Source organism: Protopterus annectens, chromosome 1.part1 (genome assembly GCF_019279795.1).
Source record: "Protopterus annectens isolate FY-2018-M chromosome 1.part1, PAN1.0, whole genome shotgun sequence".
NCBI classification, from domain to species: Eukaryota; Metazoa; Chordata; order Ceratodontiformes; family Protopteridae; genus Protopterus; species Protopterus annectens.
In genome coordinates, this window is record NC_056726.1 from 1,267,494,829 (window position 1) to 1,267,520,759 (window position 25,931).

General features: G+C 37.4%; 1 protein-coding gene and 1 non-coding gene across 2 annotated transcripts in view; one reads left to right on the forward strand and one right to left on the reverse strand.

Moving 5' to 3' along the window:
* SHISA7 (shisa family member 7) overlaps positions 1-25,931 on the reverse strand; it is a 1,851,055-nt gene that overhangs the window by 319,359 nt on the left and 1,505,765 nt on the right. The gene's annotated exons all lie outside the window — the stretch shown is intronic.
* TRNAK-CUU lies at positions 21,582-21,654 on the forward strand. Its single transcript has one exon. It is a non-coding gene; the product is annotated as a tRNA-Lys (tRNA).

Sequence of the window (25,931 nt, forward strand, 5' to 3'; positions counted from 1 at the left end):
GGACAATATCCTTTCCACGCTTCTTCCTGTTACTCTAGGGATCCCTCAGGGCTCCATTCTAGGGCCACTCCTTTTCTCTATTTTCAACAATGATCTAAAGCTAAATATTCCCCAAGCCACCTGCATACAATATGCAGATGACTGCACACTAGTGTGCTCTGCCACTTCATCTGCTGAGCTCCAAAACATTACCCAAACAGCATTTAACTTAGTTGAAAAATGGTTCTTGCAACGCTGCCTCCTACTAAATGCCAAACAAAACTAAACTGCTGATATTTACTCCAACACTAAAGTCCCCCCCTATCAATCTTACTGTCAAATCTAGTAATGGTACTTTAATCACACCTGACCTAACACTAAACTTTTAGGTGTAACAATTGATCATAATCTTAAGTTTGACACACACATTAACACTACCATTAAAATTGTTAATAGAAAACTTGGCTCACTATATAGGATTAAATCCTTCCTTACCCCTAAAGCCAGAACCAGCATAGCCCATATCCACCTGAACTCTACCCTCCTCTATGCTTCATCCATTTATACTGATCTCTCAAAATCTAACTAAGCAAACTAGCAACTTCCTACAACAGCATTGCCAGATTTGCCAGAGGTTTTCCATATAGAACCCATCACTGCATAAATCTTAAACAGCTAGGATGGCTAGAACTCAAAAACCAGCTACTATTCCAACAACTCACTATAACCCATAATATGCTCTTTCATACCAATAATACTCCTATTCTTAGCAGCCTAATCTCTCCTTATAGAAATCTTACTATCCTGCACTCAGCAAATAAACTACAAATAACCATCCAAAAATCCCATAATAAAGCAGGAGACTCCCTCTTCTCTAATTCCATTGGAAAGATGTGGAATAGGCTCCCCAGTAACCTTCAATTGCTCTCATCACTAGCACTTTTCAAGCACCAACTAAAATTACTCCTCAAAGCACAATGGCTATTCTCGTGTACTAACCCTGACTAACACTAACCATATTTTTTACTATTTCCCTTCCCTTCCCCCATCCTCCTATCAGGATGATAACACCTTCGCCTATTTAACATACTCCTTTCTTACTAATCTCCCCTTGGTTCATTAATCCTCCTATCAGGATGATAACACCTTCACCTATTTAACATAGTACTCCTTTCTTACTAATCTCCCCCTGGTTCCCCATCCTCCTATCAGGATGATAACACCTTCCCCTATTTAACATAGTACTCCTTTCTTACTAATCTCCCCTTGGTTCATTAATCCTCCTATCAGGATGATAACACCTTCACCTGTTTAACATAGTACTCCTTTCTTACTAATCTCCCCTTGGTTCATTACTGAAACCTATTCCAGCTCCTGCCACTCCCAGTATCTACTTGTATGTATCCTAACTATGTCTTTTCTGAACAGGTATAATAAGGAATCTTCCATCTCCCCATACTTTTTTGCAAATCATATATTGACCTATACACCTCTGTTGAGCTTCTAAAACTATTATATGCCCTAACCTTCATACAACTTTTTCTTCTCTTAATATTACGTTCTACTATGTTAGCCTACTGTAAATATTGCATTGTTATCTTAAATGTTATGTACCTTTACTGCTTTGATGTTAGTTTTTTTTTTACTATGATAGCCCATAGCATTAACGTATTAGCATAATTTATATGTTTTAGCTTAAGCCGTCTTATTGCCCTTTTTGCTGTACATTTAGTTTAAAGTTTGGAGCTTTTCTCCCTGGGCCTGTACTGAAAATGGACATGTATCCAGATAGACTAGCCCGGTCAACAAATGTAAAATAAATAAATCAATAAACAAATAAAATAGATTACAGACAACTCAAGTGGACACTAAGCAGTGCAGCCGCACCTATTATCCACAGCCTTCAATTGAACAACCTTTGTTAGTCCTAGCATAAAAACCGCTTAGTCTAGCCCACTCCCTTCCCTATAAGCACATACAGTAAAAGCCTGCTATTATGGAGAGGCAGTTTCCCATCATTTCTCCGGCCAGCCTGAATGACATGGAAATACTGAGGTAATGTAGTAATTGTGTCATGTACACTGACAACTACTTACTCCTACAACAAACAAATGCCCTGTGTGAGAGATGTAAGTATACTATGAAACTGGAATCACTTCTCTCACATAACAACAAGCCAGGTACCAAACAAGTTGTCAGTGTATCAGAAAACAGGCCCCTAAGGCAAAACACCTCTAAACCTAATGTTCTGGTCACAGTGGTTCCATAGTGATGCATACAGATGTTCCCCTCACCAGGCTAGACAAGGCAAAGGTCACAGTCAGCTGCCTGTCAGGTGCCAGGATCCATCAAATTACAAATGCACTCAAGTCACTCAACAACTAGTACCATTATGACTCTGTCATAGTACATATTGGGGTGAATGACTTGAGATGTACCTCTCTGAACTATATGAAGACAGACATGACTGAACTCTCAGATTATGTATCCCAGGCAGGTATGAGCCAAGACCTGAGCAGCATTCTACCTTCACCCAGCTGCTGGTGTCATTCCATGGGGATCCAGCATCTGGCAGCCTGGGAAGACACACTGCTTTGCCAGAGATGGTCTACACCTGTCTCCTTCAGGCTTTTGGATATGGGTAAAGGTCTCCCCCATGCTGCATTTTCTAGGCATTGTCAAAACAACAAATATTCCAATGTAACAAAATCCACTTGAGGCAAACCTAAGGTTCTGCTGCTTAATGCTAGGAGTCTAAACATGAAGCTGGACTCCCTGGATGCACTCCTCACCTGGAAGATGCTGACATCTGTGCAGTCACAGAGACACGGTTGAAATCTACTGACAGCACACCAGCCATGCAATGCTACAATGCCTTCCACATGTTCAGACCTCAGAATGAGCATGAAAGAACCAAGGGTGGAGGTGTATCCATCTTCATTAAAGCCAAGTACACCTCAAGATTGGTCAAACAGTATGACTCATTAAAACTACTCCATGCCCAACTAACTATAGGCAAAATACTCTACCACATTATTGCCAGCTGTAGGTCCCCCACAATGAATCAGGAAAAGCACACCACCTACCTGGACTTACTGGAATCACTCACCATACAATCTAGCACTTTAGTCAGAGGTGATTTCTACTATCCTTCCATCAACTGTGACATACACAAGTACAAACACACTTCCCCAGATGTTTCTGGACTTTGTCATTTCAAATGTATTTATTTATTTATTTAGTTAGTTAATTTTATTTTACATTTGTTGACCGGAATAGTCCGACTGGATACATGTCCATTTTCAGTGGAGGCCTGGGGAGAAAAGCTCCACAATAATAATAATATAAAAAATAATAGTAATAGTACAATAATATTCCAAGAGAGCAAAGGATATAGATACAATATGTCAGATAGTTCACCACAGTAGGAACACATAGGCATATGCAAAATGTTAATAGAGTGAGAAAAGAAATAGAATCAGTACACATATTTAGAGCACATTAGGGAAACAACAGTATAGAGAAATGTTAAACTCAGCAGGCATAACTGTACATTAAGGTATAACACATCAGATGAGAGGAGTATTTGCTTGCTGATAGTCTGCTAGCTAAGAAAAGACAAAAAATGTTGAATTGAGTTAGTTTCAGGTCTGGAACAGATAGTCTTCACCCCCACAAGGGCTCAAATGTCCAAGAAATAATACTCACTGTGATGATGTGAGGTAGTGCCAGCTACGCCCACGAAAGCAGGGCAGTGGATGTGTAACATATGCCACCACAACTCACTGAAAGTTTGTAAAGAATTATATGTCATTTGTATATCAAACTGATTTTGTGCATGTGTTGAAAATGCATTTGTAAATCTGTTTGTGTTAAAAATGTACCAACAGTGGGTCCCGCTGGACAGAAAAGAAATACACCTTTTTGTCAGACTGTATTGTAACTGGTAAAATGAATACATTGTACCAGAGGATACTGGAAGAGAAGAGGTTAATCTCAGTCCAGCTAACTATGAAAAATAGTCTGCAATTAAATTAACTGATTTAGGCCATAAAGATTGTTTCTTACAGTTCTGATTGCAGCCAGAGACAAAATGTCTATAAAAACCAGGATTAGGAATCCCCCTATATTATCCTTAGGGGTGAACTAATTGCTGCCCTAGTAGGGTGGAAGTGTTTAAAATAGTTTTATAGGTTTCTAGATGCAAAGCTCTATGTCTGTGTGTATTATGACACATATGTGCAAGGTTCTAGCTCAGCTGCTAGTAAAGGGGGTAGTGTGGGAACCAGAAGTCGGATGACCAGATGTATGTGATGTCATTCTGTAAGCCAGCACTGAAATGATGTTTTGCTACTAGATGAGACAGAAGTCTCAGAGCAGTCTGTTTGTGAAACTTGAAAAAAGAAGGACCACTCACCTACATCATCTTGCCCTTCTCTATAAGTGAACTAGGGGACAGTAATTCTTTAGATCAGTCAGGAAAATATAGTGATATTTTGTTAAGTATTGTTTTTCTGTATCTGTGTGAATCTATTGGCGTTATTTTTAATATTTCCTGTGATTGAAACTCTGGTGTTTATTATAAATAAATATTTGGTATTTTCATGTTCTTTTATTATTTATTATTAAATATATTTAAACTTTTTAATATGGCTGCTCTTTTAAATAATATTTTAACCTTTGAGAGTACTTATATTTATTTTGTGACACTGTGGCTGCTCCTGAAAGCCTTGCTGCATTGATCAAACACTGCCATTTGTATTAGTATTAATTTTACTCAGTATAATTGGGTACCCTTATAGGAGTCTTAGAGTAGCTGGCTTTTCAGTGTTCTGGTAGCAGTATCTCTCTTATAGTCTGGACAGAAGGGGCATAGCTGGTAAATCTGTGCCAGCCTTTCCGAGGTGTGTGTGTGTGTGTGTGTGTGTGTGTGTGTGTGTGTGTGTGTGTGTGTGTGTGTGTGTGTGGAAAATCAAATCTCAAAGAGTGTGTGTGTCAGCTACTTGGAGCAGGGATACAGAGCACTGGTTTCACAGTGAGGGTGGTGAAATACTTCTCTTGGAATACTCTGTTGAGGACTCAACTCTACACCTGTGTAAGTGGAGAATCTTATCTGAGTCCTGGAGAGAAAGAGGGAAACCCATCCCCAGGACCAAGTGTGCTCCCTGTGTGCTCCTAAGGGAAATTATGCTTGGTGCAGAGATCTGCATCTAGAAATATTCTGTGCATCTATCTTTGTTCTAAGTGAATGTCCCTCACTGGTGTCAGTGCTGAGGATTGAGGATCCTAGATTACTGGCCCAGAGGAGGGATGTCACTCTCACTAACATGCGGAGTCACTGCACTGTCCCCATGTGATGTCTTCCCTGAAAAAGTTGGACCACAAAATTGTCTTGTTTGAAGTAATTATAGGACCTGACACCAACACAGGAAATAAAAAGCTTTTCCAAAGCAAACTATAGTCTACTAAATGATGGTATAAAATGTTTTATACCCCCTGCATTCACAGACAATGACTCCTATGCTGAGGTGTACTCAGATGTCCTGTATTAACACTTAAGCAACAGCATAGACTTGGCTGTACCTGACCATATCAAAACCAGGTCCTCTCAAAAAAACAAGCCACCCTGGTGGATCTCAAGTATAAACAGGTTATACAACAAAAAGAAGAAACTAATGTCTAAGAATAAGAGGGAACTGAATCAGCAGAGAAAGAACTCCCTCCACAACTTAAACAAGCAAATCAGAAATTTTGTAAAATCCTCTAAAGCTACTTCCAATGCTAAAATAGCATCCCTAGCTAAGAATAATCATAAGGTATTTTTAACTATGTCCAAAATTTAAAAGGGAATGTCCCACTATGTGCTGAACTGGGAGCAGATGGTACCACTCATACTGCACTGGAAGAAATTGCCAACCTGCTAGTTGACAGATTTGTTGCAAACTTAACCCCCTCCAAGCCCCAACAACCATACCCTAAAGCCTACTTGACACCAGTCCTCTGCCTAGTATCTCTAGAGATCAGGTCATATTTGCACTTTTTAAGGCTAAAAACATGGCCACAATGGGACCAGACATCCCAGGTTGTTTACTAAGCAATCTAAAACAGGACCTAGTAGACCAACTTAGCATTCTCTTTAACCATAACCTGAGAACTGGCTATGTTCTTGCAGAATGGAGAACAACATGAGTAATCTCCCTGCACAAAGTGGGGCCATTAACGGACCCTGGAAACTATAGACCCATAAGTCTAAACAGTCTGATCTGCAAGGCCATGGAAAGAATCGTCGTGGACCTTATCAATAAGGACATAGGCGACCTTCAATCTCTAGAACCAAACCAATTTGACTTGGTTAAGGGTGCATCATGCTTATTAAACTTAGCAGACTTCTTTGAGAAAGTCACAAAAGCCCTGGATGAAGGTAAGACAGTGCATACCACTTATCTTGTCCTGGCCAAGGTTTTTGACACAATCTCCCATGCAGGTGTCACTGAGAAACACTCCCAGCTGGGGATTAATGTTTATGTCACTAGATGGGTAGTGAACTGGTTCACCAACAGAACACATACTGTCAGAGTTTGAGACTCAACTTCTACCAGTAGACCTGTCACTAATGGCATACCATAAGGATCTGTGCTGGGCCCTTTACTGTTCAGAATCTATTTCTTGGAAGTTCAGGCTAAAGTAGATAGCCTTTGGTTTATCAGTTTCACTGATGATTGCAGATTAGGTGCAATCAATGAGTCCCCCAATGATGTTTACATATTAGAGGAAGGGCTAACACAGACAAATGATTTGTGCCAAAGCCACAGTCTGAAACTAAATGCAAAAAGTGCATTATTATGCCCATTGGCAAAGTGGAATTCCCTGCTAATTACAGTATTGACATCACCCCCTTAAGCTCAAACACAGGGGTATGAGACCTGGGAACACAGGTAAATAGAAATCTAAACTTTGACTACAAAGTTCCCACAGTGGTAAGGAAGGCGTTTTACATTGCGCACCTCATAAGTAAGGGCATCTCATCCAGGTCTAAGGATGTTATAATCCCACTGTACTTGCCCCTCATCAGACCACTAACAGAGTACAAAGCTCCCTTTTCTGCATGTGCCTCACCAGATACCTGCAGCAGCTGGAAAGACGACAGAGGTTTCTCACCAAGAAAATACATGGCCTCCAATCTATGAAGTACGTGGACAGACTGAAAGCCTTGTCACCATACTCTGCATCATATAGACTGCTGAGAGGTCATTTGTACATGGCCTACAAGGTGGTCTCTGACTCAGCCCTGATGGAAATGTTGCACATCCACAAATCTACTGGCACAAGAGTGACTCGCTGCAGAGATCTTAACTTAGCCTATGACATTAACAGGACATGCTGGAGAGACAGATATAACTCCCAGAGACTGCCACTTCTTTGGAATAAACTTCCAATATATGTGAAGCAGCTCTCCTCACTGAACCTATTTAAGTGCAACCTAGACAAATGGATGGGAGACTGAAAAATTTCCCTAGCGGTGACACCCATGTCCCTCATGGACAGGGGTAGTTGGTGTTGATCATAGGCTTGCTCTGAAAATTACGTCCACTTCATAAGGGCAATTAGGGCAACTTGAAATTAACGGCTAGGCTTGTAAGGGCTCTAGGGTCATTAGCATAGTAACCACCTATGAACCTATACAATTACTTGCAAGATGCCAGACCAAGCAATAGACCAGCAACAGGTACTCTTCTCCTTTTCAGAACCTTCCTAAACCCCACTTTATTAATCTAGGAAATGTAAATCAAATTCCAAACCTAATTGGTACTTCTCAAATTCTCAACAATAAATAATTACTTCCATAGTGAGTGTCTGCCTACCACTTGCTTACTTAATATCCAGATTCAAAGATATAGCCAACAAATAAACTGTATCACTCCCCAAAACAGCAACATAATCATTTTGGAGACTTCAACCTCAATTAACAAGGGTCTTGGACAAATGATATGGCAGAATTCCTAGCTGACCTTAATCTGATTCAGTTCATGTCTGAGACCACTTATCATAACCCACACTTCATCAATTATTCTATTATGGACCTACTAATCACAAACAAACCAAAAATAATATCTAATTTCCCATGCATGCATCCATAATCAGTGACCACTGCACCATTGCTTTCACTATAAAGAATTACTTAGACACCATCCCAAATAAATTACCTTCAGACTAAAATCCAACAACATTATTAAAATGAACAATCAACTGGCTGCTTTTGATTGGTCCCCCCCCCTATTCACTATATCAGACCCTAAAGAAACAGCCAATATCCTCACGTAGACACCTGGAACTACAAGAAAAAAAATATTTCCAATATTTGGAAGGCTGCTTCTGCCCCACCCCAAAAATAAATAAATAAATAAATGTCTAATTGGAGAACTGAAGCATCTGTTCAAACTAAGAGATGAGGTAGGGCATCAATGGAAACGCAACTCCTCCCCGCAGATTTGTACAAAATTTGCCACTTTTACCAAACAGTTAATTTAGAGGCACAAATGCAAGTACTACAAAGCCACACAACGTTCAGTCCAATGAAAACCAAAAAAGAAAATGCAAGGGGATCAACTAAATCACAGGCTGCAAATTCCAGCAAAATCCTAACTCCCCGAAGAACCCAAAATTCAATCTCAACTGCAAAGACATCCTAAACAAAATCAGCAATCTACCCCAGATCAATAACAACACTCAGAGAGCACTTCTCCCACCCTCACAACTTCACACATCCCATCATTCTACTTAAAAATAAATAAATAAATACAAACAACTTAACAAAGAACCAGGTGATACCCCCAGGTTCTAAAATCCTGGTCCCCTCCTTCATTCAGCTCTAGAAAGACCTCCTCACCATTCCAATTACTCACCACTACAGTCACTGTTGGACTAAAAACATCATGCTCTCATATGGGAAACCATGTTAACTAAGCTAATTACAAAACAACAGAGCACAGAAAATCTAGCACGTTATCCGCCAGTCTTTACAAATGATATGCTAGAAAAATGTGAGAAAAAATAATTGACAATCAAAACAATGCATACATAAAACCATATCATCTCCTGTCCAGAAAACACCATGAATTCTTGGCAAGACACATCAACATGACTTTCCTATGTTACCTAACTGATGAATATTGTTGAATGAAAATTGTTATTTTTACTATTTTTACTAATTGTATCTTTTTAAACTGTAAAAGTATAATATTATAGTGGAGCTTTTCTCCTCGGGCCTCTGCTGAAAATGGACATGTATCCAGCCAGACTAGCCCGGTTAACAAATGTAAAATAAATAAATAAATAATAAATGAATTCCTAATCAGCATTAACAAACGATGTCTCCCAGGAGCAGTCTCCATAGACCACACATTCTTATTTGACAAATTAAAACAAATTGGCCTTAGTAAAAACTGCCAGTTTATGGTTTAATGACTTCCTCACAAGAGGCACCTCAAAATGAAAATAGCCTCCAAAATTTCTGAGGCAACACCATTACCCTAGCATTCTTGTTCTGCTTCAGTTTTATCAATAAACTAACTTAAAACCATCCATGCATACCCCTGATCCTATTTGCAGATGACAGGGTCACTTTCTGATCCAACAAATCCCAACCTGTAATGCAAACACAATTACAAGATGACCAGCACACACTTAATCAGTGGCTCATCCAACATACCTTAATGCTCATCCCCTCAAAAACTAAATCTATGTTCTTTGACTGATATCCAGAACTAGCCAAATCATGAAATCCCTTAATATCAAAAATAGAAGCAAGTTCATTATAGTAATTACTACCACCTTCAAATACCTAGGAATATGGCTTGAACAGTCCCTTAACTTCCAATGTCACATAGAAAAACACCTAAGAAAATCAAGCTGTCTCCTATTTTTAGACCAAGAAAATTCTCTACCTATCTATTGAGTCCACCTTCAGCTGCAATAGTCAAAGGTCCTGTCTCAACTTTAACCTGGACTTTCCATAATAGTTGCAGCCTTCAAGAAAACGGACTTCCATCTTAGAGACCATCTGAAATAAAATCTACCATTTTATCTCTAATTCTCAACCCCGGCAACATCAGAGCTTGCCCCCCTCAAAAGCCAGGTTGCTACTAGTACAACATAAAGCAGCCATCCTACTTGGTTCAGTACTGTATAAAACCCTCTTCCCAAAACTTTCTTCTTCACCCAAATATAAACTTCCAGCAAAATCTACTTCCACTACATTGAAACCTCTATCATGCCAGCCCAACACTGCAAGTACCACAAACTAAGCACCACTGCAGACACTATGCATTTTCCACTTATGCTCCCTTCCCAATGCTTTGAAAGACCTTCAACGTTAGCTGAATACAGATGCCACCAAAGAACACCTCCTTACACAAGTGCAGTGCAGATGCTCATGGGCAGGGCACATTACATACAAAACCACTATCCCATTTCTCTATTTCTTTACATACTTTGGCCACCTTGCAGCATTTACATCCATAGATAATTACTAGGCTATGTCCACCTCCCACCATTTATGTCCATAGGTAATTACTAAGCTATTAATCTGTGAGGATCACAGGAGGACAAAATAACCCAGAAGCAGGTAGAACAAGATAAGTTTGAGACATTTACTCATTGCCCCTAACCACAAAGCACATAGGTGCTAAAACAGAGGTGAATTCTCAGTTTCCCAGCCAGTCATCCAAAATAAATTGAATAGGGTAAGAGAAGAATCAGACGATGGTTCCATAGAAGAGCTATTCTGTGTGATACATACCTATCCTTCCAACACATTTACTTTATGATACAAAGGAAATTGGGATCCCTTGAACAAATATTCATACTATCATTGGGTTTGTGAGTAAGTAATAGGTCTGACATAATAAGATCTGTTGAGGCCCTACACATGAGGCAGAAGTCGCCTCTTAGATCCATGTAAGGGTACTGAACAAAATAGCAAAACTTCGAGATGGTTTTTACAGTTTTTGCAATCTAAGCCCTTGATTATTTTAGTCAGAAAGCATTATGGTCCCTCCAGTCGTGGCAAGTGTTTACACAGGTACATAAAGATTGGGGCATTATATCCACTGATCAGCCTGTTGATAGCCAAGTACAGTAGAATATTTATATCCCTCAGTTTGGATACCATACACTCAGATATAAACTGTGCAATGAAAAGTAACTTTCTTATAATAGTGGCTATACGGTGATCAAAGGACAGTTCATTGTCAACACAGGTTCTCAGATCCCTGTCAATGTTATCAATGTAATAGTTACAAAGGAAGTTATGATTGTTGAAGAATACAATTATACCTTCCATAGAATTTAGTTTTAATATGTGATTTTGACATCATCCACTACCTTGAAATAGGTCCTCTTGGAGAATTTAGGTGTCCTCTGGGAGTTTATGATGACACACCAAGTTTATAATCATCTGCAAACTTGGTCAGCCATAAACCCTTAATATCTGCTTGACCACTGAGAAGTAAACACCAAAGTTGCCCAAGGACTGAACATTGGGGTGCATGACTAGTGGCAGTTCTTTTGAAGGAGGTAAAGCCACTTACCCTAATTTCTTAGGTTCTATTTGTGATCCAGTTTGCTATCCAATAATTACATATGGTTTTACATTTAGCTTGGAGAGTGCATCTACAATACCTGCATATGGGATGGCATCAAATGTTAGGAATGTGGTCTGTACTGATTTGTCCTCATCCACTGCTACAGTACCCTTATCAAAGAAGTTGACCAGATTAATTAGAGAGGATCTGCCTTTGATTATTCTGAAATGGCTTTGGTCGAAAGTATCTTGGCATAATGGTAAGGTGCATAGCTTATAAGCACAGGGTTCAGGGTTTGAGTCTCACATGGGATAATTGGCTTGGCTTAAAATGGCCCACAAGGGTAGTTAGCCTAGTAGTAATACTATCCAAGTAGCTAAATGGGTAGAGTGATGGGCTAAAGCTTCGTAGATCTTGGTTTTGAGTCCCCAGCAGCAATAAGAGTTTGTAGGTTACCTGAGGCTTTATATATTAATTCCATAATGATCCTTATCATAACTTTAAAGAAGAGGATGAACAGGCTTATGGGTCTATAATTACTTCGCTCTGTTGACACTCTGCTGTTGGGAAAGGGGATGTTTTTTGCTGTCATCCATTTATCTGGCATAATGCCTGTTTAACAGCTAGTATTGAATAACTTCCATACGGGGTCTAACAAGTCATGCTTCAGGCTAACCAGTATTTATCCTGATATGCTATCTGGCCACAAAGAAGTAGTGTTCTTGGCCATAGATTGTGCCTTGAGGACTTGTTCTTGGGAGAATTGAGGTTGGTTGTATATGCAGGTATGTGATTTAGGAATACAGGAGCAGAGAGAGAGTAAAGTTTAAACTAAATTTGTCTGCTTGTATCCTATGTTCTTTGCATCTAAGTAAGTGGTATCCTTTACTGTCAACTCTGCATAGTGCTAGGCATTGTTTCTGAAATTTCTAACATAGTTAAAGAAGGCACTATGTTTGTCCTTTGTCTGTTTGGCTAATTTTACTTCATATCTGTCTGTGGTTGATTTGATCAGGGTCCAGAAGTCCTTGTTCAGTTTACCAACAGCATTATGGGTGTTTTGAGAGTAAAATTTATTTTCACATGCAATGAGTTTTTCCTTTTATTATATATATAAAGCCTTGGGGATCCACAATAACAGTTATTTTTAAATTTGCCACTGTATTTTTTTTTTGGGGGGTGGGACAGATGAATCTATGCAGCTACTTACATGTGCAAATAATTTGACAAAAGGATTTCACATAAGCAGCGGGGTCAGCAAGATGGAAGGGGCTTTTCAATTTATGTATTAGCAGATTCTTCCAGCTTCACTCTTAAGGTGAATGTTACTGACTTGTGGTCCGAATGAGAAGGAAATCACAGCTGGCAAGCAGGAACATTGCCCCATGTTGGTAAGGACCAAATCCAAGATTTTATCACACAGTGGTTGGGTGAGGACTAACTGGTCTAGATACATTTCTGAACACACGTTTGAAGATGTATATCTCCCAGTTAATGGAAGGGTGGTTAAAGTCACCTTAGAGAACGGTATTTGGCTTAATACATAGGGACTTCATACTGGTTAGGTAGGAGGTATTGATTGACAGCACTATACATGGGGTTCCTATAGTCAGCTATGATATAATAACATTTTTTGTTAATAAAAAGTTCAACACGGAAGAGTTCCTGGTCATTATCTTGTTTAATGAGTCTGGAGGTGAAACGTCATTTAAGAATATGGATATATCATCTTTATCACTTTCATCTAATGCAGTGGGCCTGAATATGTGGTAGGCATTGAAACCCTGCACTGGTAGAGTGCTCTCATTGTAGGGAGCAGTGGTGTTTGTTACGGCTACTAGCACTGAGCAGCAGTTCAGGTCTAACTTTTATGTTATCCAGATTCTGTTTTATGTTGGAAGCTTTGAAAAACTAACATTGCCTGAAACAAGCACCATGGCTGTAGACAATATACAAAAGCCTTGTGGAGGTAAAGGTGCAGGCCATACCTGGTAAAGCAGGTAGGACTGTTTACCATCTCCTCCTAGGCTGCTACATACTGTATCCCCTTAGAATGACACCAGAAGCTAAGACAGTTGGTGAAATCAACACTCTTTTGTTCATTTTGCAACATTATTGTTGGAAATGATAGAACGCTATTCAAAGCTAGGTTCATACGTGCCTTAGATACATATTCTGAGAGCTCCATCATGTCTCTCTTATAGTCCAGGGAGGTACATCTGAAGTCATTTACACCCATGAACATTATGACTATCCCATACATACTAGGATGCACTCTTAACCTTCCTGCTTTGTGTCTCTCTCTTCCTTTGCCTGTCCTTACCCTCTCGTATGCCACTACTGGATAGGCATTATTTTAGTCAAGGCAGGGATCACAATTATTTTATAGGCATGTATTGAAACAGCACATATTGAAGTATTGGTACATTTATTTTTCTCTAAACCAAGTATTGTACTATTTTGCTTTGAATGCTGGTGCCATTTTTTACTGTCTATTGTGATATTTATTCAGTCTTTGGATTTGGAAACATCTTTACTTTTTTCTCTATTCCTAACAATGTTTTATTCTTATTTCATAAGATTGCTTCACCCACGCTGTGCCTGCAAATGGTCCAATGAGATTAGCGCATCACTCCAGTCAACAAGCTTATGTAAGCAAATAAATAACGAAGCAATATGCTCCTTTATTATCATGCTATGACAAAACAAAGGATTGATGTGTTAAATGGTATTACTTTGCAAGAAATGCCGATTATGTTCATTTATATTAAAATTAAGTTGCACAGCATCTGTAGGATATCATTGCAAAGCTTTAAATGCATATTTGTTTAGTTTGAAAACTTTAGGTTATGATAAATTTGTTAGCAAAATAGTGTGTTAACTTTTCTTTATTTAGATTAAATAATTAGAAATTTATATAACTTTTATTTGTACTATACATTGAAAAAAAGGTTTTCTGGTTGACTATAGTTGCATTAAAAAGTACTTCAAACAAAACTTAGTAGTGACTTATTAGTTTAAGTTACATTTTACAAAACTTTTATTAACCAAATGCTGGACCCTCTACTGTTTGGTATATACACCACCTCTATGACAATGTTCAGGAGGAACCTGGACGAGTGGATGGTGTACCATAAATTCTTACTGGTGATAGCACCCACAACCCTCCTGGACATGAGCAGTCATCATTAAATGCAATTGTGGGTATTAACTATCATTTCTATGCTATTACACTGGGATGAAACGTCTAGGCTTAAAATGACCTTTGGGTCGATAGCTTAGTAATGTCCTATGATCCTATGATTAGCTTAGTGGGATGGTTGAATAACCTTTTTTTCAGCCATGTCCCAGGCTATGAGCAACAAATAAAAAAAAATCTTTCCATAACAGATTACCTACAAAATATATACAGAGGAATTATGTAGCACTATGGTGACATATATTATCTGTAAGATGTTCATATAAAGTAGTATTGATGAGATAACTTTATAACTTTCACACTTTTAAGATTATACAAAGTAAACTTTTATTTGACAGAAGAGTGTGCATTAAACTATTATAGTTTTGAGGTTACTTTGGAATTTGTACTAACATTTCAAACATATTGACTAAAGTACCTAGTACAGATGACTCCCCAATAAACTTTTACATAATGGGGATTAAGAGCTGACAATGATTGTTGGCAACTTTTGATCCAGATATGATTTTACAGTTTATAAATATTGTTTTTAAATCTTTTTTCTTAATATCTGGATAAGACGTCCTAGCCGATTTTTATAGTTAAGCCTAAGAAGGGTCTAGGTGATTTCATTTTAGAATCAGTATAGACTATAGAAGGGCATATTTAGGCTGTATTATAGTGTATTTTGTATATATATATATATATATATATATATAGCCGATTTTTATAGTTAAGCCTAAGAAGGGTCTAGGTGATTTCATTTTAGAATTAGTATAGACTATAGAAGGGCATATTTAGGCTGTATTATAGTGTATTTTGTATATATATATATATATATATATATATATATATATATATATATATAGCCGATTTTTATAGTTAAGCCTAAGAAGGGTCTAGGTGATTTCATTTTAGAATCAGTATAGACTATAGAAGGGCATATTTAGGCTGTATTATAGTGTATTTTGTATATATATATATATATATATATATATATATATATATATATATATTTACTATGGTAATTATACACAGTGTTAGCTTTACTATGTGTTGAATTCCAGTAATTACAATTTAAACATTTGTTCAGAGTTAAGCCTTTTAAATGTATTTCATGCAACTCAAATCAGATACTTATTCCTTTAGTTTTCAAACGAAAGGCCCAAGTTGCAATAATTTTACTTCCCTTATCATAAGATTTTAGAGCAAGGATAAATTTTTAGAACACACCACCCTTTACCACAGCAGGAAAAAGAACTATGGGGAGAACTCAGGGACTCCGAGGACGAGAACATTTCCACACCACATAGACAGGGGAAGTAAGGTACAAACACAGGCAAAACAAGACAGCGAGGAAGGAGACAGAACAACTGGTAGTTTACACACCAGAACTGGAAGGCAAAATTGTTACCCACAATGATTTTAATTATAGTCATTTGACTATTGAACCTGGACACTTTTCATTGTTTGAAAAGGGTTTTAAATTTGTGCCATCTAATAAAGTTAACACAACAGAGGTTATTGTTGACTTAAAACTCTTTATAAGGAAGTTGTACTTGGCAGTTATGTATAACAACAAAGGAATATCCTTGGGGACGGACTCTGTTATAAAGAAGAGTCTATTTGAAAAGGCATGCACAAGACACCTTTATACCCTCTCTAGGGACAAACACAAGTGTTTTTTTCAACTTGAATAGGGACAAGCGTACTATACTCGAGTGTCTCAGAAAATGCAAATCTGTACAAGTTATAAAGCTAGATAAAGGGGGTAGAGTGGTTTTTAATGGATCAAATAGATTATGTTAGTAACATTTTTGAGATGTTGCAGGATGATACTAAATATACCCCTGCCTCAAGAAATTAAAGTTTGCCTACCAAATGATAGATTTATTCTTGGATGATGCGTTTACACAAGGGTATTATTTGTGCTGAAACCAGGGAATTCCTTTTGCTCAAGTTGTGTTGGGTATTCCAAAAACACATAAATATATATATTACACCCACCTTTCAGACTAATTGTTTCTGCACAAGGTTTGAAGATATACCCCCTTGGAGTTTACATTGTTAGAAAATTGAAAAATGTTTTGGGGGCACACATCACATCCTAAGGGACTCGTGGGACCTTCTGGGGAAACTAACGAATAATTTTTGGAGAGACAATATTAGTTTTGTTACTAATGATATTATTAATCTCTTTACAATTATTCCCCCATGACAAGGGACTAGAATTTTTTTTCATGATGCCCTTATTGAATCTGAATGCTTGGAAAATAGAGATATAAAAATTTTGGTGGAACTTATGGCATTAGAGTTAAAGAACAACTTTCTATTTTTTGAAGGCGTTTTCTACATGCAGGTTAAAGTGGATGCCACGGGGCAGCTTGAGCCCCCATTTATGCAAAGCTTGTTTTTTTTTCCAATAAACATCTTTTTTAAATTATCACATATGCTATAGGCAATCTTACATTTATATAAATGAAAAACAACACTGACACCACTTTAGATGCAAACATACATCAGACACCATTAAAACAACTGTAGTTGCAAACATTATACATCACTTATAATCTATCCAGTGATTGTCAGTTAAGAATCATATGGCTCATTCAAATCCTGCTTATTAAACCTCTTTCCTTCTCTGCATATATTATTCCCACAATTCCTATTTTTTCCTATGTAGATTTCTCCTTCTCTTTTCTAAATATCCCAATTCCAGTTGTTCTATCTCTGTCCTAATAAAGTTGGTTTAGACTTTAATTTCTATTTTCTAGTAGTTGTTTTTTTGGCAGCCCCCATAATTATACTCAGCAAGACTTTACTGTATCAGAGCTCAAAAAATCATCTCCAAGTTAATTTATTTTATTTATTTATTTATTTATTTAACATTTGTTGACCGGGAAAGTCCTACTAGGTTCCACAGATCCTGTTTTCAGCGGAGGCCCGGGGAGAAATGCTCCAGAAGTCAATTAATCCAATTTGCTCACCCAGCATTTCCAACACAATGGTCCACAAGGAATCATTATGGCCAGATCACTACACACCCCAAAAATTTACCTGCCACCTCTTCCCTGCTTATCACACCTCAAATCTTTGCTATCCACCTGAGGAAAATTTCTTTGGATTCTACTTAAGGTATATCATGCAATATTTTATATGCTCTACTAATTATTCCTTTTTTAATGGCAGCTTCTGTTTTAAATTCTATTAAAAACTCTACCAGTGCTGGTCTTTCATTTAAGAGGCCCTGTTATGCTCAGTTGGGAAAGACAATTTGTCTGACATTCACCCTTTCACTCACATTGGACCTTCTACAGTAGATATTTATTATTTGGCAGAAAAAATACAGCAAATTGAACAATTTTTAAGCTACATTTCGAGTGCTACTATGTTTTTGACATTTATAGACAAACGCATGTTCCACACTTTTCATTACTTGGATGTCAGTGTATTAGTTGATAAAAAACAGTCCATTTCTTCTTTATACAGAAACAATATATTTTCCAGCTCTTATTTGCATTAAAAATATTACGAAATCTCATTAAGGGCCAGTTAGTAAGGGCAGCTAGAATTGTATCCAGTGATGATTTGTTTTTGAAAGAAATGGACAAAATGAAGTCTATGTTTTCAGAGAGAGGATAACAAAAGGATTTACTTTGCACAGTATATCACAGGGGATCTAGGACTATTGAACGAACATTCAATAGTCTGAATCCACAATCACTGAACACACTTTAATAAAAGCACTTTCACTGAAAAAGCACTTTCGTTAAAGTGCGTTAAAAATAAATAAATAAATAAATCTACTTTTATTCAGGAGGGCAAGACCCCCCTGCACCCCCCCCCATGTGTGGCACTGTGCCCCCCATCCCCTACTTTAATATTCTCACTCTTCGAGATTGCACTACAGTGAGGAAAAGGGAATATTCCCTTATCCGCACCGTAGTACAATCTCCGCAACAGTCATTCCCCAACGACTCCCTCTAGTTGCAGGCATACTTCCACGAAAGAGCTTTTCTGGTAAAAAGCATTTTTGTGAAAGTATGCCCGGCTGTTTGTGCTTGGGTGAAAAGTTCCTTCGGGGATCAGTACCAACCCCATCACAAGATAGTCAAAGGAAGGGGTGTTAAATACACCCCACTTTTGGGAAATTTCAAGGGTACAGATACTTTTTAATTCATAAAATAGGGTTCCCAAATTCCAGAAGTCAATGGAATTACATATAACCATACATTTTCCCTTGAGAAAAACATTATTAACAAAAACTGGTCCGTATTAAAAATAGATAATGACGTTTTTCAAACTGTTTGAAATATTTCTCAATTAATACAAAAGAATAACTTTAATGTTAAGAAAATTTTAGAATGTGACAGAGTGGAAGCACCAAAAGGAACACAATGATGTGGAAGGTGTAATTTTTGTTCCTGTTTTGTAAACTACGAAGATATAGTGTTGAGAAACCATTGTGCTACTAAAATAACCTTTGTGAGAGGAAATTGTGAAACCAAAGGGCTAGTGTATATAAGTATTTGTAAAGAATCTCAGGCATATTATGTTGGCAAAACAGTAAGGACATTAGCTAAAAGAACATATGACATTAGAAAAGGAAACACTAGCAACGCTCTATACAGACTTTCCCTAGTCTGTGTTGGCTACACCAATTTGAAGTTTGGAATTGTAGAAGTGGTGGATCTGAGTGTTAGAGGTGGCTAGTAGGAAAACCGAGAACCAGTATGGCAAATTTAGTCAGAGGCCACAACACTTCCTGGATTAAATGAAAATATCTCAATTCATCCCTGTGTTAAAAATGAGGGCTGCAAAGCTATAATTACTTATGGCACCAGTCAGCTTTATTTTTGGTCCCTTAAACAATCGCCAATTTTCTTGGTTTGCATTCACATCATATTCTTATATTGTAACTTTTCCAAGGTTTTTATATATATTTGTTTTTTGTATGTATTTCACATTCTACAAATGTTATTTTATTATGAGTGTTACTTTAACATTTTAATCCTATCTATAATATATTATAGTTTAAAAGCTTCTAAAGTTTTTATATAAAGATTTTAAATGTATTTTTTGAAATGTATTTTCAACGGTCCTTTAAATGTTTCTGTTTTATTCAATTCACTTGTTTATTTGTCTAATTATATTCATTTAACTATGTTTATTGAATGATTGATGAATTAATGAACAACTGTATTTAAACTAGTGATTTTTAACTGTACAACATATTCTGATGAAGTCCCGAGTTGCTGGGATGAAATCACTCAACAATTGATTATGAGTAAATCGCCACTGAATTCTTGAATTTGGTCATTTTGCATTGTGCAGCAGCTGTGCATTGATATTTTCTGGTTTCCTAGTATTGCCTGTAATGATGTGGACCTCCATTTGTTGTTTACTAGTATTTTTTTGGTTGCACAGTTAACACACTGGTTGGGTTCTTAAATGCTGAATGTAACCATTGCACACCAACCCCCCTTGGGTGTTACCATGCAAAAGAGTGAGGGGGAAATGGAGGGAAAAATGTGTAGGTCACAAAAAGTCATAACTTCCCCAATGGAAGCTGGCTGTGAGACGTGCCTGGATGCCACAGCCACAGCTTGATTCAAAGTTAAGGAGTAGCTGACTGACCTGGCAATGAATGGGGTAGAGGAGTAGGCCATAGGATGATGCAGGGAAGTAAAAAAGAGCTCCAGAAAGATAAGACCCTATATGCTAATGGGTATAATCTTAATATCAATAAGATTTTTTCAGATAAAATCTGTGAAATTACTAAAGGTGCTTAACTTCATACACATTGTTGAAATAACAAATTTTTACCCATCTTAAAGTCCTGTACATCGTACAGGTATTTTACAGCCTATGGAGTTGCAATCTCTGCCTCCCTTACACAGTCTGAAATGAAACCATTGTTTCAGACCTACAGTACAACCATAAGTCCAAGGGTGACATAAACACCTGCTCAAACAATCGTAATCTCTTCTACAAGATAGTCAAAAGAAACACTAAAATCAAAACCAATAAATATGTAAAAGGTCGAGTCTTCTGTGATGTAGTAAAAATTATTTAATCCACAAACAGGCAAAAATTTGCACTTTCGTCTTGAGCACAAGACTTCATCCTTTTTACTACACCATGGAAGACTGGACCTTTTACATATCTTCTACAAGATAAACAGAACATGTTGGTGTGACAGCTATGTATCACAGAGAATTCCACTTTTCGGGAAACTTTTTTCTCCACATGAAGCAACGTATGTCTCTCACTCTAAGTATAGTCTGGACAACTAAATGGGAAATCCCAAATTTGCCTCTGTTCTAGCAATTTTTTTCCCTTAGAGGTGGAGCAACATGTAAATGTTTGCCTGACTCTGAGCTATTTGTACTTAAATTACAAGAGCTCTGGGTTATTTGTACATACAATACAAGGGCTACAAAATTCTCAAGGAACAATAGCCTATCAAGCACCTATGGACGTATGGAAGGGAATGGTCTTTGGAACCAATTTTGCAATTTGCTGAACTTACAAGATTCAACAAAACAATTTTGAAAGTCAAATGTATAGAAGTTTGGATATGCCTAGATAATGCTAATTGAGTTAATCTCTTCCAAAATATGGGTTTGTTTTTAGAAAAAAAAAAACATGTGTACATGTGTGTTTTGAATAGCTATACTCACTCGTGCATGGTATGGTAATTCCTTGTTATTCTGTGACTGACATTTAGGTACTGTCCACAATATTCCTAGCTGCCTCATCAATGACTAGTATATCAGTACCCACTTAGTGAAAGTATGCGGTCATGGAGTATATGTACATATATATATATATATATAACAGCCAGGGTAGCTCAGTCGGTAGAGCATCAGACTCTTAATCTGAGGGTCCAGGGTTCGAGCCCCTGCTTGGGTGTGTGTTTCTTTATAAATAGGACATGCTGGAGGGACAGATTCATAACCCAGAGGCTCCCTTCACTCTGGAATAAAATCCCAGTCCAGGTTAGGCAGAGTCCCTCACTGACTCTCTTCAAGAGGAATCTTGATGAGTGGATGGGAGATCATAGATTTACCCCGGGTATCACTTCTGTGTCACTGTTAGACAGAGGCACAGTATACTAACCTCGAAAAAGGGCATAGCAAAATAAATATAAAATGGGTGGCGAAAGCCAAACACATTCTGGCTAGGCTTATAAATGCCCTAGGGCAGATAGCCTAGTATGAACCTATGAACCTATATATATATATATATATATATATATATATATATATATATATATATATATATATATATATATATACTGCTTGAGGATGCATACATATCAACAGTGTGTACAGATATACTGTGTGTGTGTGTGTGTGTGTGTGTGTGAGAATATTGGATATTTTTGTATAGTGGCTGCTTTTTTGTGTTGTGAGTAAATCACTGAGTGTATGGTGTAATATGTTTGCAGGCATTTTGAGTGAGTGAATGCAGGCAGTATGTGCATGTCAGTGATATTCAGGAATGAGTTCTCAAGTGTTGCAGTGAGTATTCAGATCAAAAGATGTGTCCTTATCATTGAAGTTTTGAGTGAATATATGACTAGGCTTTGCAAACATCATCACAGATCGATGGCGTAGTATGAACATAAGAACGTATGAGTGCTTCAGTATATTGAGTGCACTGGGAGGCAGTATATATGGGAATTGATCATGGTATGTGCTGGTTGAGTGGAAGGGTCAGGAGTGTGCAGATGTGAAAGTGTATGCTGTCATGAGAATGTTGTTATGCGATATCTGTGTTTTTGGTCTGAAGAAAGGTGTTGTGACTGTGTGTTTGGTGAGAAGTGAATGAATATTATGAAAGTTGCATGTTTTTCATGTTGGTTGTATATGTTTTTGGGGTGGGGTCTTGCTCTCTATGATATAAATGTTTGGTATCTCTGTATTTTAAGCTATGTGGGTGTGGCAGTGTGGTTCAGTTTGTGTCTGAGAATGTGTGATTGTGCACATGTTTGTGTTTACAAACGTTATCATGATTAATAGATCAGTCAATGATTTTGCTACGTTGATATGTTTTTTTTTTCAGATAGGTGGCTGTTAATTAGACTGCTGTCAGGATTTAGGCTCCTATCCTGATATACTCACACAGGTAGTGCCTCACTCTGAGTTACTTCTCATGCATAATGACTTCTGCCTTTCCAGCGTAGTTAGATTCTTTGCTTTGAGTTAAAATATATTAAATAATTAATTGAAATAGCATTTTTGTATTTTGTACAATGTATTAATCCCATTTAAACTAAGAGTCATTTACAAGGGATACCTGGAGAGAAAACCGTTCACCTTTCGTAACTCAAAAACTTTCTAGCTAGCACTTGGACTTGCCACCGCAAACTCACCCTCTGGACTTCTTAGCCTCAACTTTCACTGTCCACAACTGCTTACTCTATCCTGTCTGCACAACCTCACTTCTACTGATCTCCCTTTCATACCTGTCCTCCCTCCCCTCTCTCATCCTTCCTTTCTAAATACTTCCTCTCTGGTCAATCAGCTTTCTTCCTTCTCTGTTACTCCCATCTATCAAATCATAATCCTGATAAACTCCACTAAACGCATTAAAATGCTTACTTAGTCCCTGTTTACGCAATGTAGTCATGTTTCTTTATACTCTACCTTACTAAATCCATTTCCTCTAATAAGTCTTCTTCTGCCATGTATAATGAAAACTAACTTGTAAATATCTTGAGAGTTCACATTGTCATTAGTTAACAGTGATGAACTGCTCTAATTATTGTATCATATTCATTTCTTATTGTTTGTTGTATGATTATGTACTATACTAGTGATTGTAGCATTTTTAATTTTATGTATAATTGTAGAGCTATTTCAATTTTTGTAGGATTTTCAATTTTTATGAATAATTCTGGAGCTTTTCTCCTTGGGTCTCCACTGAAAAAGGGCAATAGCTCAGACGGACTCTCCCAGTCAACAAATGTCAAATAAATAAGTAAGTAAATTATACAAAAGCCAGTTAATCTATGATACATGTTGCTGTGATATGGGTAGAAGGCAGAGTGGTCAGAGAAAATCCTACAGGAGACTGGGAAAAAATGAAAAATGTACCAGACAGCATTCAACAGATGAAAAGCTTTAGACCAGGCAGGGAAATGGCAATAGCCACTGTCCACTTATGGGCTATAATGGCAAACACTGGACCTTGCATAACTGCAAGTTAGAAAAAGGAAGTCATGTTATTGAATAAGTAAAGTTATTTGTTGCTTGGTAATCATTTTGTTTCTTCTTTTTTTAACCTTTCACTTCAGCATTATTTTTGTTTCAGTTTAGAAGAGATAGATACATAATTAGACAGACAGCTTGGCAGATAAACAGACACACAGATGGTTAGCTAAGTTGATAGCCATGTAGACAGACAGACAGGTACATAGACTGAGTAGGTTGCTAGATTAGAAAAATAATTGACTAACCATGTAATTAGTTTCTCGGGTGGGGGTGGTGGGCTCTCTCATGAACATCCTGACTCTGATTTTTATTTTAAAAAGTTTAGAGTGTAGGGATTAAGGGAGTGCCCGTCCTTTTTTATTTATTTATTTATTATTTATTTATTTCCAGTTTGATTACCAGGGAAGTCCACTGGGCCCAAATGACCCATTTTCAGTGGAGGCCTGGGGAGAAAAGCTTCAAGATAGATTATAAAATTTAGTTACAAAGATACAAAAGTGCAAAACATACTTTATATAGTACAGTTACAAATAAGTAAATTCAATGTCACGCATAGTTAACAAAATTCATTGTGGGTGGTCTTGTGGGTTATACAGTATCATTTGAGCAAGCACTCTTATGTGTTAGGTGTGGAAACATTTTACATACATACATTTAAGTAACTGTGGATACACTTTACATGCACACTTTTAAAGTAAGAAGCTGTTTGCAATATTTACAAAGTTGAGTTGTGTGATAAGTAGCTATAATAGATGCAGAGAGCTTAGATACACTCATAGGAAAATAGCTATATAGATTATAGACAGCTTAGGAACCTGAGAGAGAACCCCCTGGGGGCATATACTTGGAATGATTAGGTGGAGTGAAGGCAGGTACATTTCCAGTTAGTAGACAGGTGTTTCAAAAGCTGGGTTTTGAAGTTTTCTTAGTTTTTTATGGTTCTTAGAGTGGAAGGAAGAGAATTCCATGTCTTGCCTAGTGAACAAGAGAGGAGAAGTTGGCCAGCTGGACATTTGGGTTTGTGGATAGCAATTAAGTTCTGATGTTCAGATCTGAGAGTTCTGTTGGGGGTGTAAGGGGGAAGGATATTTGTTAGAGCTGGACATTTTGTTGGTTGAAATACAAGTCTGTGTGCAGTGGTGAGTTGGAGGTAGTCTATGTAATTTGGGAGTTCAAGCCAATTTAGGGATAGTAGGGTAAGGCAATGATGGGTAGAAGTTTTGGATTTTATGGCAAATTTAGAGATTTTATTGTAGCAGTTTTCTAGTTTGGAGGTAATAGAGGAGGACAGGTTGGTTAGGAGAGGGGCTCTGTATAATATGGAAGGAAGAAGATAAGTTAAGGCCAGAGTTTGCCTAATAGAGTAGGAAAGAAAGTGATTGTTCCTGTACAGCATACCTAGCTTTTGGTGGGTTTTCTTAATATTTAGTTAAATATGGATATCAAACTTGAGCTGTTTGTCAATAGTAATGCCAAGTAGTTTAGCTGAAGGAATGACTTCTATAGGTGAGTTGGTTTGACTAAGGACTTTGAAAGCATTTTTGTCATAGGAGAAAATCTTTGTAGGAGGGAATAATAGAATTTTTAATTTATTTGCTTTGAGAGAAAGGTGGTTTTGGCGCATCCAGTTTTCGGTTGTTGAAAAAGCAGTTTGGGTTTTAGTCAGAAATTCGGAGAGTTGTGAGGCAGAGAAGACTAAGGTTCAATCGTCTGCATATTGAATGATTTTGGCATCAGAAATAGCAGTGTGAAAGTTATTGATGAAGATATTAAAAAAGCAAATGGCTTTTACAAATGGAATTAATAAAAAAATATACTTGATAAGTTGCTTACATGGCCACTTAATTTAAATGTCAAATATTAAAATTTAAGCAAATAAAGAGATGATGCACTATCAGAATCTTGCAGTAATTTTCAGCCGTAATTTGCAGTAACTTCTCACAGCAGAAACACTTTGTCTTTTATTTTGGT